This window comes from Rhinoderma darwinii, chromosome 5 (assembly GCF_050947455.1).
Source record: "Rhinoderma darwinii isolate aRhiDar2 chromosome 5, aRhiDar2.hap1, whole genome shotgun sequence".
NCBI classification, from domain to species: domain Eukaryota; kingdom Metazoa; phylum Chordata; class Amphibia; order Anura; family Rhinodermatidae; genus Rhinoderma; species Rhinoderma darwinii.
The window spans coordinates 83369117-83382610 of NC_134691.1; the positions used below are offsets into that span (position 1 = coordinate 83369117).

At 39.6% G+C, this 13494-nt stretch overlaps 1 protein-coding gene across 1 annotated transcript in view; it reads right to left on the minus strand.

The window, feature by feature from the left end:
- Nucleotides 1-12639, minus strand: part of FAM110B (family with sequence similarity 110 member B) — a 323890-nt gene extending 311251 nt beyond the window's left edge. Inside the window, exon 1 of the mRNA XM_075826218.1 lies at nucleotides 12592-12639. The gene's annotated coding sequence lies outside the window, so the exon portion shown is untranslated. The remainder of the gene's footprint in view (nucleotides 1-12591) is intronic.
- Nucleotides 12640-13494: the final 855 nt, after the last annotated feature.

Here is a 13494-nt window from a genome sequence, read left to right on the forward strand (position 1 = left end):
GGACACATCCTCCTGACAAGGGAAATGATAACACACATTTGTCTATCAGTCCTGGACTGCACAAAGACTTTTTGTGAAATATAAGGATTTCCTATAATAAACATGTCAGGAGAGGTGACAGATTCTCTATAAATCCAGTTTCTCACAGGTGACTTTTTCTCAGATTCTAGTACTTTTTTTTTCTCTTTTCTTCTCCATCTGGTCCAGAACTCATGACGACTTCTCCCAGCCATGACCCATTTCTGCAGAATTTGCCACTCAGACGTCTTGGGCTCCTTTCTTTTCCAACATTTCCTCACCTATAAACGAAAATAAAATTCTCATAGTACCACACACTTTGCCCCTAAATATAATAGCACCATACACTGCACCCCTGAATAAAATAGTACCAAACACTGTGCCCCTAAATATAACTGTGTCAAACATTGTTAAGTAAAGCACCACATATACCGTGCCCCCTGTAGATAGCATCACACACACACCTCTATAGATAGCACCACACCCCCTGTAGATAATGCCACACCCCCATGTAGATAGCATCCCACACAACCCCCTATAGATAACGCCACACCCCCCTGTAGATAGTGCCACACACCCCCCTGAAGAAAGTGCCACACACACCCCTGTAGATAGCACCACACAGACCCCCTGTAGACAGAGCCCCCTGTAGATAGCATCACACACAGACCCCCTGCAGATAGTGCCACACACACCCCCATGTAGATAGCGCCACACAACCCCCCTGTAGATAGTGCCACACATCCCCTGTGGAAAGAATCACCCCACCTGTAGATAGCACCACCACCCTTTTAGATGGCGCCACACAGTCCCCTGTAGAAAGCATCACACAGCCCCCCTGTAGAAATCTCCACACATTTCCCCTGTAGATGTGCCACCCCCTGTAGTTAGTGCCACACTTACCTGTCCCCGTTCCAGCGCCGCCCTCTTCTACGACGATGCAGGCCTGGTCTCTTGTTGTGACCAGCAAAACTATGCAAGAGGCGCGAGAACGTCTTTGTGCTGATGTCATCATGCCGCCTGTATAAAAAGAAAAAAGTCATAATGGCGCTGAAGGGAACCAACGGTTCCCTTGCCTTACCGGCGATATCAATTCTATCCGCATCCTTTGGACAATTGATTCCAGGGACCTTCAGTTTTCTTCCGTTTTTTTGCCATGATTCACAGCAAAAATGTGACAAAACTGCGATGTGGTCTTTGGGCGGCCATGGTTTCCCCGGAGATCTGCCACTAGGCATCCTCTACGTCTAGAGGAGAAAAGGTTTCACCACTGTCACAGACGGGGATTCTGAACTGTGAGAGCAGTGAGACTATGGAACTCTCTGCCACAGGATGTTGCGGTGGGATGTGGATCTAGGGATTTATTCTGCCATATTTGGAGTCAGGGAGGAATTTTTATCCTAATGAGACTATTGGAATTAACCTCATGGGGGCTTTGCCTTCCTCTGGATTAACACGGAAGGATTATAGGTTGAACTTGATGGACCTGTGTCTTTTTTTAACCTTATCACCTATGTAACTATGATGGACTTCTTAGCCAGAAGAGCGAAATAAAAATAATGCAGGTGGGTGTCACACAGTGGCGATAATCTTTAATCTCCAATATTTCTAATTTCTTAAACAAAAAGTTTGTACAAACTGGCAGGCTCCATGTGTTTAATGGGTTGGGTATAACATCCCCCTTCATCAGGAGAATTATTCCCACTTTTGGCCCTGTCAAATTAAAGTATTCAAGTAAAGCAAGTGTGTATGGCTCCTACAAACTTTGTACAGTTAATAGTCCACAAAAGTGGAGCTTTATTGTAATTTTAACAGATCAATTTATAGGAGCGAATTTAGATGTATAGATGTAAAGTTAAAAAATATATATAAAGAAATAAATTATATCTGTAGATTACTCACTATATGAAGAAGATTTCCCATTCAGATATAAGGGCACCATATTAGATGTCACCCAGCTTTCAGATAGATATAACTAATACATTTCTAATTAGAAGAACATCTCTTTTTCTATGAAACCCATCTGCCCTGACTGTATGCATATAGCAACATATATAACCCCTATTAGTCTCCCCAATTATCACAAATAAAATAACCACCGACACATAACTCTCTTTGAAAGTGGGGTTGACCCGGGGGTCGGCCACAGCTTTATTAATACAATAAAAATGTAAATAACATTTGACAAAAATATATAAACACTAAATGACCTTAACATAGGTCAATGAACAACCCCTGTGCCTGCCTATCCCAAGGACATGTAGGTAAATCCCCTTCTACTACCGCCTGCTGTGACATAAAACAACCATAATACAAAATATACCAACAAGACACCATCTTGTCAAAAAACAACACAGTAAACAAGTCTCTTTCTCTTTGTGGAGTTTCTTTTTAAAACACTCTTTTCCAGTACTCGGAACAGTTTCACCTGTTTGTTTGTTTTTTGTTTTGTTTTTTTATTAACTTTTCCTGTTTTTCATTTTTTTTTTTTTTATAACACCATCCATATAAAACGTAATTCATTTTTTTTACTTTATAAATATACAGTACACAACCAACCAACCAAATGATACACAAATAACCAACATTACATAAGGGAGGGAGGGAGGGAAAATCCAGCAAAGAGGCTGCACACACAAGTACGTGGTCCTATATACCCTACCCCATTACCCTAAACACACCCCCTTTCCTACCCTAACACCCCTACCTAACTCTGACTCACCCAGGGAAGGGGAGGGGGAGGGAGACTACCCCAACATTAACCCCTTATACGCAACAGTCCCTGGCTCAGCGGTTAGACACCTGTGAGCCTCCATAAAAGAAAAAATGTACCTCCAGGATTAGAGAAAAGTGTTTGCTTTTTTGTCCAGAAATAGTGCCACATTGTGGAGCAGCGAAATATTGTATAGAGTTTTAAACATATATAAACGTAACTTATATAACAAATATTTGAAACTCAGAATCATTCATTGCATTTAACCCCTTCCCGCAAGATGGCAGGTCTGGTATGTCAGCATTCAAAGTAACTTACCGCAATCTGATGTACCAGACCCATCGTGAAGATAAAGTGGGCACCATTCCAGCAAAATTTGAGCTCCAAAAGCCAAATGGTGCTCCTTCCCTTCAAAGCCAAACCGTGGGTCCAAACAGCAGTTTATTGCCACATATGGGGTATTGCTGTGCTCAGAAGAGGTTACTTTACAAATTTGAGGCTGCTTTTTCTCCTTTATTCATTGTGAAAATGGAAAGAATCTAAGCTAAAACTACATTTTATTAGAAAAAAAATGTAGATTTTCATTTTCTCTGCCTAATTCCACTAAAATCAGCAAAAAACCTATGGGGTCAAAATGCTTACTATACCCCTCAATGTACAGTAAAAAAATAGTGTAGTACCGTGTTAGCCAGAAACAATATGCAATGTTAAATACTTTTGTGTCAAAAAAGACAAAAGTATTGTAGGTATGATACCTTTATTGGCTAACCTAAAAGTTCTATATGCGGCTTTCATAGCACACAGGCTCCTTCTTCAGGCAAGTTTACAAATGAATGACTTAGAAAAGAGCACAAATTTAAGATGTTACACAAAGACAATTAGTACATGAGGTGATACTGACGTATCACCTTAAAGAGGCTCTGTCACCAGATTTTGCAACCCCTATCTGCTATTGCAGCAGATAGGCGCTGCAATGTAGATTACAGTAACGTTTTTATTTTTAAAAAACGAGCATTTTTGGCCAAGTTATGACCATTTTTGTAGTTATGCAAATGAGGCTTGCAAAAGTCCAAGTGGGTGTGTTTAAAAGTAAAAGTCCAAGTGGGCGTGTATTATGTGCGTACATCGGGGCGTTTTTAATACTTTCACTAGCTGGGCGCTCTGAAGAGAAGTAACATCCTCTTCTCTTCAGAACGCCCAGCTTCTGACAGTGCAGATCTGTGACGTCACTCACAGGTCCTGCATCGTGACGGCCACATCGGCACCAGAGGCTACAGTTGATTCTGCAGCAGCATCAGCGTTTGCAGGTAAGATCGACTTACCTGCAAACGCTGATGCTGCTGCAGAATCAACTGTAGCCTCTGGTGCCGATGTGGCCGTCACGATGCAGGACCTGTGAGTGACGTCACAGATCTGCACTGTCAGAAGCTGGGCGTTCTGAAGAGAAAAGGATGTTACTTCTCTTCAGAGCGCCCAGCTAGTGAAAGTATTAAAAAACGCCCCGATGTACGCACATAATACACGCCCACTTGGACTTTTACTTTTAAACACACCCACTTGGACTTTTGCAAGCCTCATTTGCATAACTACAAAAATGGTCATAACTTGGCCAAAAATGCTCGTTTTTTAAAAATAAAAACGTTACTGTAATCTACATTGCAGCACCTATCTGCTGCAATAGCAGATAGGGGTTGCAAAATCTGGTGACAGAGCCTCTTTAAGATAGGGCAATAAAACTGAGGTTATAGGAGTGATAACTTAGGAGTTAAGGCATCTGGAGTCAGTCTGATGGGGGATGTGACGTGTGTCCATGTAGTGGCTCATAAATCCAGGTACTAGATTGAAGCCTTGTATCAGTGACTGGAATTTTATCATCAGTTCAAATTCCCAAATTTTTCTTTCTCTGTTGTTTTATCCCTACCCCACGATAAATTCCTTGAGGGGTATAGTTTCCAAAATGGGGTCACTTTTGGGGTTTTTCCACCGGTTTGGAAATGCGACATGGCACCCGAAAACCATTGAGACAAAACTTGAGCTCCAAAAGCCAAATGGTGCTCCTTCCGTTCTAGGCCCTGCCGTGTGTCCAAGCAGCAGTTTATTACCACATATAGGGTATTGCCGTAATTGGGAGAAATTGCTTTTCGAATGTTGGGGTCTTTTTTGTCCTTTATGCCATGTAAAAATTTAAAATGTAGACGATTTTTATTTTCACCGCCTCATTCCACTAAATTCAGCAAAAAACCTGTGGGGTCAAAATGCTCACTATACCCCTTGATAAATTCACTGAGGCGTGTAAAATTGTGTCTTTTTGGGAGTGTTTCCACTGTTTTGGCCCCTCAAGACCTCTTCAAACCTGACATGGTGAGTAAAATATATTCTAATAAAAAGAAGTCACCAAAATCCTCAAGGTGCTCCTTTGCTTCTGAGTCCTGTGTTTCAGTCCATAAGCACACTAGGACCACATGTGGGGTATTTCTAAAAACTGCAGATTCTGGGCAATAAATATTGAGTTGTGATTCTCTGGTAAAACCTTCTGTGTTATAGAATAAAAAGGATTAAATATGACTTTCTGCAAAAAAGAATTTGTAAATTTCACCCCTACTTTGCTTTAATTCTGGTGAAACGCCTAAAGGGTTAAGAAACGTTCTTAATGCTATTTTGAATACTTTGAGGGGTGCAGTTTTTAAATGGGGTGATTTATGGGGGTTTGTATTGTATGGAACCCTCAAAGCCACTTCAGAACAGAACTGGTCCCTGAAAATATAGCCTTTTGAAATTTTCTTAAATATGTGATAAATTGCTGCTACAGTTCTAAGCCTTGTAACATCCTAGAAAAAGAAAAGAATGTTCAAAACAACAATGCCAACATAAAGTAGACATACGGGATATGTGAAATAGTAACTATTTTGTGTGGTATTACTATCTGTTTTACAAGCAGATACATTTAAGTTTAGAAAAGCGCTAATTTTTGCAAATCACTAACATAAAGTACAATATGTCACGAGAAAACAATCTCCGAATCGATTGGATAGGTAAAAGTAAAAAGTGACACATATCAGATTTGAAAAAAATCGGCTTCGTCATTAAGGCCAAAACAGGCTGTGTCCTGTAGGGGTTAATAAGGTCCCAGAGTATTGATCATCGGACTGTTGATAATGAATAGGGAATGTTTATCTATTTACATCATGCCTATACAGGGGCTCCATGGACATGGTGGCACATAGAGTATGCAGTAGTGTGGCTCTGTTTCTCCTATTCTCTCAAAGCTACCAGCAGGTTTATTTTTGGATCTGAGCTTTTATTGTCTTTATACTTTACACACAAGTACTACATCTCTTCTGAGACCTGATGCTCGAAGGATAAAACCCAAAAGACAGTATTGAGATTAATCTATATTTCAGTAGTACATCTGGTATGTCAGTAAATATCTTCATCATAAACAACATATACCCAAAAGTTAATGAGTAAAATAACAAAACTTTGGCAGTAATGTTCCCTCCAGCAATATGGAGGAGAAAGTTAGAATTGCAAGTTTATTCCACTTTCCCTAATGAGTCAAACTTTTTTCTCAACAATGTACCATCTGCTCCTCTATAGAGGAATAGTGGTGAAAAGAAGGTGGAAAATCTATATGTAATATTATGCATTGTGCCGTTCCTGTGTTATTTCTCCTTTACATAAGTATAAATTGAACATGGGCGTTACTATTGCACTTGTCAATAGAGTATGTCCCGACACAATTTGACTTTGTCAGCACTGATTGAACAATGTCAAAGTGTGTAGGGACAAGGGAAATGGTAAAACCCAATTATTAATTTAGTCGTACATTTCCAGGAGGAATAACAGTTGGTTATGCCACTAATGTCAGATCGGTGGAGGTCTGACCTCGCTAAGGGGATTCCTTGTGCAAAGTGTTTAAAAATACTAAATCCCTTAGACTCAGCTACCCAGTTTAGCCCTTAGCCAAATTTGCTAGCAACACACCGGGTTCATTCACCGTCATTAGGTTAATTTTGTGACAAGGAGGAGAGGTTCCATTTTGATTTCCACTATGGGGCACCTGTCATCTATGTACACTTCTGATAAAAGAATTGCAATTTCTAATCATTTCTTGAGTACATTTATAAACATAATACAGGCAAGCAAAGTAATAATTTTCAAAGAAGCACGTTTCATTCAAAATACCAAAAATTTCCCTGCATATAACATGAACAAGAAAGCCTACCATATTTATGGCCAGATCAGGAAGCCATTTCAAAATGGGATGTATGTAGTTTGATGTTATCTGAGTTTGCACGGACCATTTGTTATGTAAAACAATTAAATGTTAGTGTTATGGTAGTTTTACGAGCATTGCATTAATGAGAACCATATGCCACAGCGCATGGACTCCTTACATTCTCTGACCTGATTAAATACCATTAAATACTACGTGACTGTGTGAAGTCAGATATATAAATACGGTAACTTTATTTCTCTTCATCACACAGGATGTTGAAGCCTACTTGCACTGTTTTTAATGCTAGATTTCCTTTTATCTATCTATCTATCTATCTATCTATCTATCTATCTATCTATCTATCTATCTATCTATCTATCTATCTATCTATCTATCTATCTATCTATCTATCTATCTATCTATCTATCTATCTATCTATCTATCTATCTATCTATCATCTACGAAATACAAGGAAGAGCAGCACCAGCAAGTAAGAACAATTGCCTTTTCAAGGATATGTGTGTGCAAGCCTCCAGACTATGACCAATAGTCCAAGGAATTTAGGATTTCAAAGAATAGGCAGCACTCCACATCTTGGTATCAAAAAAGTGAAAAAAGCTTTTATTCACCCAGAAGGGCAAAGTGCAACGTTTCAGTCCCAATCTGGACCTTTCTCAAGCGAGATCTCGCTGTAAATGACAATTTACAGTATAATCTCGCGAGACTACGCCTGCTATGCTGTAAATCACAGAGACGCTACAGAAGTGATCAGGAGAGTAAATACACATCACGCCCTGGCTGGAGGTAATGTATATTCATTGTCAGGACACTTGATTAACATTAATGTGTGTGTATGTGGCTGCACATCGTGTTGCTGTGTAAATGAATGGAGAGAAGTGTATGATTGGTCAGTGTCATACACTTCTCTCCACAACGCCCACTTGGTCAAAAAATAAAACACGCCCAGTTGTCCATTAAGAAACTCATTAGCATAAAGCTAATACAGTGAAGGAAATAAGTATTTGATCCCTTGCTGATTTTGTAAGTTTGCCCACTGTCAAAGACATGAACAGTCTAGAATTTTTAGGCTAGGTTAATTTTACCAGTGAGAGATAGATTATATTAAAAAAAAAAAACAGAAAATCACATTGCCAAAATTATATATATTTATTTGCATTGTGCACAGAGAAATAAGTATTTGATCCCTTTGGCAAACAAGACTTAATACTTGGTGGCAAAACCCTTGTTGGCAAGCACAGCAGTCAGACTTTTTTGTAGTTGATGATGAGGTTTGCACACATGTTAGATGGAATTTGGCCTACTCCTCTTTGCAGATCATCTGTAAATCATTAAGATTTCGAGTCTGTTGCTTGGCAACTCAGATCTTCAGCTCCCTCCATAAGTTTTCGATGGGATTAAGGTCTGGAGACTGGCTAGGCCACTCCATGACCTTAATGTGCTTCTTTTTGAGCCACTCCTTTGTTGCCTTGGCTGTATGTTTCGGGTCATTGTCGTGCTGGAAGACCCAGCTACGAGACATTTTTAATGTCCTGGTGGAGGGAAGGAGGTTGTCACTCAGGATTTGACGGTACATGGCTCCATCCATTCTCCCATTGATGCGGTGAAGTAGTCCTGTGCCCTAAGCAGAGAAACACCCCCAAAACATAATGTTTCCACCTCCATGCTTGACAGTGGGGACGGTGTTATTGGGTCATAGGCAGCATTTCTCTGCCTCCAAACACGGCGAGTTGAGTTAATGCCAAAGAGCTCAATTTTAGTCTCATCTGACCACAGCACCTTCTCCCAATCACTCTCAGAATCATCCAGATGTTCATTTGCAAACTTCAGACGGGCCTGTACATGTGTCTTCTTGAGCAGGGGGACCTTGCGGGCACTGCAGGATTTTAATCCATTACGGCGTAATGTGTTACCAATGGTTTTCTTGGTGACTGTGGTCCCAGCTGCCTTGAGATCATTAACAAGTTCCCCCTGTGTAGTTTTCGGCTGAGCTCTCACCTTCCTCAGGATCAAGGATACCCCACGAGGTAAGATTTTGCATGGAGCCCCAGATCGATGTCGATTGACAGTCATTTTGTATGTCTTCCATTTTCTTACTATTGCACCAACAGTTGTCTCCTTCTCACCCAGCGTCTTACTTATGGTTTTGTAGCCCATTCCAGCCTTGTGCAGGTCTATGATCTTGTCCCTGACATCCTTAGAAAGCTCTTTGGTCTTACCCATGTTGTAGAGGTTAGAGTCAGACTGATTAATTGAGTCTGTGGACAGGAGTCTTTTATACAGGTGACCATTTAAGACAGCTGTCTTTAATGCAGGCACCAAGTTGATTTGGAGCGTGTAACTGGTCTGGTGGAGGCTGAACTCTTAATGGTTGGTAGGGGATCAAATACTTATTGCTCTGTGCACAATGCAAATAAATATATATAATTTTGACTATGTGATTTTCTGTTTTTTTTTTTAAATATAATCTATCTCTCACTGGTAAAATTAACCTAGCCTAAAAATTCTAGACTGTTCATGTCTTTGACAGTGGGCAAACTTACAAAATCAGCAAGGGATCAAATACTTATTTCCTTCACTGTATATACTTATTTGTTTGTAATATTCCTCCTACTTATTCTGATGTTCTCTTCTTCCCCTATTTTGCAAATGTGTGTTATCATTTTTTACTTTTGGTCGTCATTTTCAGGTTGTGTATATATTTATGTATTTATGTATTTTCTGCCTGTATTTATTAACTAATTTGCATCATACATGTACACAGTACACTAGATTTAATCTTTCTGTCTGGTTAGCTGTTCTGTGACGTCATACAGCAGTTACCCTCCTGGCGGTACTTTTTGATCCTTTTTAAATAATGCTTTTGAGTATATAAGGTGTGCTCATTTCTCTTGTATATTTTATCGCCTGAGGAAGACACTGGTACAGTGTCAAAACGTGTAGCCAATCTGCCGTGCAAAAAAGCGATCATATTTACTATTATCCTGGATTCATAATTTTTTGATAGCAGCGCTATTTATGGTTCAGCTTTTTTGTTTCTGAATACTTAAATTTAATCTAGTAAATTTAGCAGTGGTCTTGCGTGGGAACCGGATTAGACTTGGATGCAGCATCATCATACTATCATTCTTCGCTTTCATCAGTGTTTTGCCTGCATTTGCACAACTGTACTAGGTGAGCATAATCACTGTCACCCCCTACGTTTTGCATCAATATTCTTTGGTGACCTGTACCATGTTTATTTATTGTGTTCTCCTTCACATCCTGCCGTGCACCTGGTTCACAGGGCAGGGTGGACTGAGCACTCACTTGAACCCTGCTCAAGGGGGCCACAGAACCTGCACTTAAAAAGTAACTATTGGACCGATGTACAGTAGTCCAAATGGGGTGGATCATGAACTGCTCCATTGTCTGTACCTAGCAACCAACTGCCTCCTTTTGTCAGTCATGCAGTGAGTGTCCTCACTGTGCGAACCAACAGTAACAAGGACCTGTGGAGTTTAGCAGCATTGGGACATGATTTTCCAATCCGCTGGGGCTAAACATAAAATGAAAAAAAAAATGATGTAAAGAAGTGGACGTGTTGGAAACTGGATCTCCCAAACGTGATATGAAACCCTCCTTTGGTTGTAGTATGGAAACATTTTATGGGTGCGGTAATATTTAATCGTTATATGGTGATACTATACGGGGATAGTATGATGGTATTATTTAAGCAATTTTAGCTTATGAAACATGACAAAGGGATTCAAGCAGTCCACGAAATTATGAACAAGAGTGAGAAAGACCACCTAGTCACTGAAGTAAGTATAGACTTATTAAACATTGTCCTAAGCGAGAATTTCTTCCTCTTCGAGGATTCTTATTTCATTCAAAAATAGGGCACAGCGATGGGCTCCAACATGACACCACCTTATGCTAATTGCTATATGGCATCTTTTGAGGACCATTACATCTACACAAATGACCCTTTTCAAAAAACATGCACTTACTTGGAAACATTACATAGACAACATTTTCTGTCTATGGAACGGTACATTGGATTCTCTACAAGAAGTTTCCCTCTACATCAATTCAATATGATCAGAACTACAGTTCACTTTGAACTATAGTCTTATATCCATCAATTTCCTCGATACACTGGTCATCAAAGATGAGGGGGGTACCCTCAGCATGGATCTGTTTATTAAAGAAACAGATAGGAACAGCTGTTACATTTCCCGAGTTGTCACCCAAATGACACGGAAATTTCCTTCCCTAAATCGCAATTTAATAGGGTTGTTAGAATACTGGACAGCACTAACAATAGAAAGATCAAAACAGACGAAATGGCCAATAAATTTAGGATTAGAGGTTACCCAGAAAAGATGATACAACAAGCCGAAGCAACGAACAGACGCAGAGGAATAAATACAAAAACCAAACGCATACCATTCATTCACACATATCATCCTTGTTCTTACAAAATACACCACATTAATAGAAAGCATTGGTCTCTCCTCCAGGAAGCTTATCCTTCCGTTGAGGAATTGAAATCACCTTTTCTGCCCTGGGTCAAGAAACCCCAAAATTTGAGGGCCAAATTAGTACCAGCTGACATCGACTCTGCCAAGAAAGTTCCAAGAAAGCAATTTCTTAGGACCCTAAAAAATGGAACCTTTCCATGTCTAGCATGTATGCAATAATCTCACATAACCAAGGGAGATAAAATCTACCACCCCCACACAGAACGCAGAATTCAAATAAATGATTACTTCATGTGTAATAGTAATTATGTAGTATGCATCATTAGCTGTCCATGTGGGAGAGACAACTCAGCGCATACGTGTTCGCATTAAACAGCACAAGTCCACCATACGATGTGGCAACATCCTCCTCCCCATCCCGGGCAATTTTCTTGAACAGAAACATAATATATCTCAACTGCGCTTTCAGGTACTGGAGCATATACCAATTCCAAGCAGAAGTGGAATCAGAATATTAACACTGAAACGCAGGGAGGCATATTGGATCCACTCCCTGCAAACATTGCATCCTAAGAGACTCAATAGAGAGTATGAAATCATCAGCTTTTTACAGTGACATAACATTACGACAATAGACGCCCGTATATAGCGATTATAGTAACATCATGGTATTGATTTCTGACATTTATCAATTCATTTTAGCCTTTTTAGTTTTACATCTTTTTCGCATACCCCCTTTTTTTAATTATACCCATATTAACTATTACATTTCTATTACAGACTTAAATCCTTATATCTCTGTTTTAGTAGATCTGCGAAAGGCTGGCTTCATCCTTATATTTGTTTATGTACTCTGACAATGACTCCGTAGCTAGAAGATCTAGATACACAATTTATACCATGACAATATGCCATTTTTTCCTGTTCTTGGTAGCTTTTCTGTATGACATGTACCACCTTAAATATATAAAATATAGTTGATGTAATTTCCAATATATATTTAACATAATTTGTGACATTTAGGTTAAAGGGGTTTTCCAATACTTTTTTTTATTTCTTAAATCAATGCAATGTTCCTCTATTAAGATATTAGTGCACTCTGTCTAGCTTTTTCTTGATAATAAATGGTTTTAGTAACATTACTCCCTATTGTTTACCTGGAGAGGTTTGTTTTGCTCAGTAAGTTCATTCCTCTTCTCTTCCTGTGTTTCTCCTCCCTGCATGCACTGCTCTAGTCCCAGCATGCAATGTGCATGCAGCAGTGCACTTGCTCCGCCTACTACACCCAGCTCTACTAACTTCTGCAATCCCAGTCTTCATTTTGGTGCTCTCATTCTATTACTGCTAGCACAAGCTGAAATCACTGGATATCTGCGTTTTTAAACAACACTGACCCTATATGATGATACGTAAAGTTTGGTCTTTATAATTATAAGTTTTCTAAATGTATATTAACTGTTTATACAGTCTTAGTTTTAAATACTGTATTTTATATATATATATAAAATAAAAAAAATTGAATTCTAACATGTGAATTGGGATAAAAGGAGCAATACCTGTGGATCGCCGCTGCATCCTGTGTCGGAGATTCACAGTGAGCAAGAAAAAACTAAAGGGAAGCAGCGCTCCTAACTAGCCATCGATGAAAAATAATTCCCCTTCATGTAACTCTGCTACCTGTCAACTGAAAAGTCATCCACCACAGGGAAAAATGTTAGTCCATCATGTCTGATTCCCAGGTGTTTCTTTGCGGTACTCCTCTGTGTGGAAACATTTTTCACTCTGGCAGCTGATTTTTCCATTGACAGGTAGCAGAGTTACACAACAGGAAAACAAATTCCCCATCATGTAACTCTGCTACCTGTGAACTGAAAAGTCATCGGCTGTTTGAAGGGGGTGCACCGCTCGTATAAGCGCTGCTTCCCCTTACTTCATCACACTGTGAATCGCTAACTAGTTCGTATAGAAGCGAAGTATTGCCTAATTATTTTTTTTGGGCTTCCAGTTCAGTTCTGAAGTGGCTTTGAGGGGCCTATATATTAGACACCCCTATGAAACAC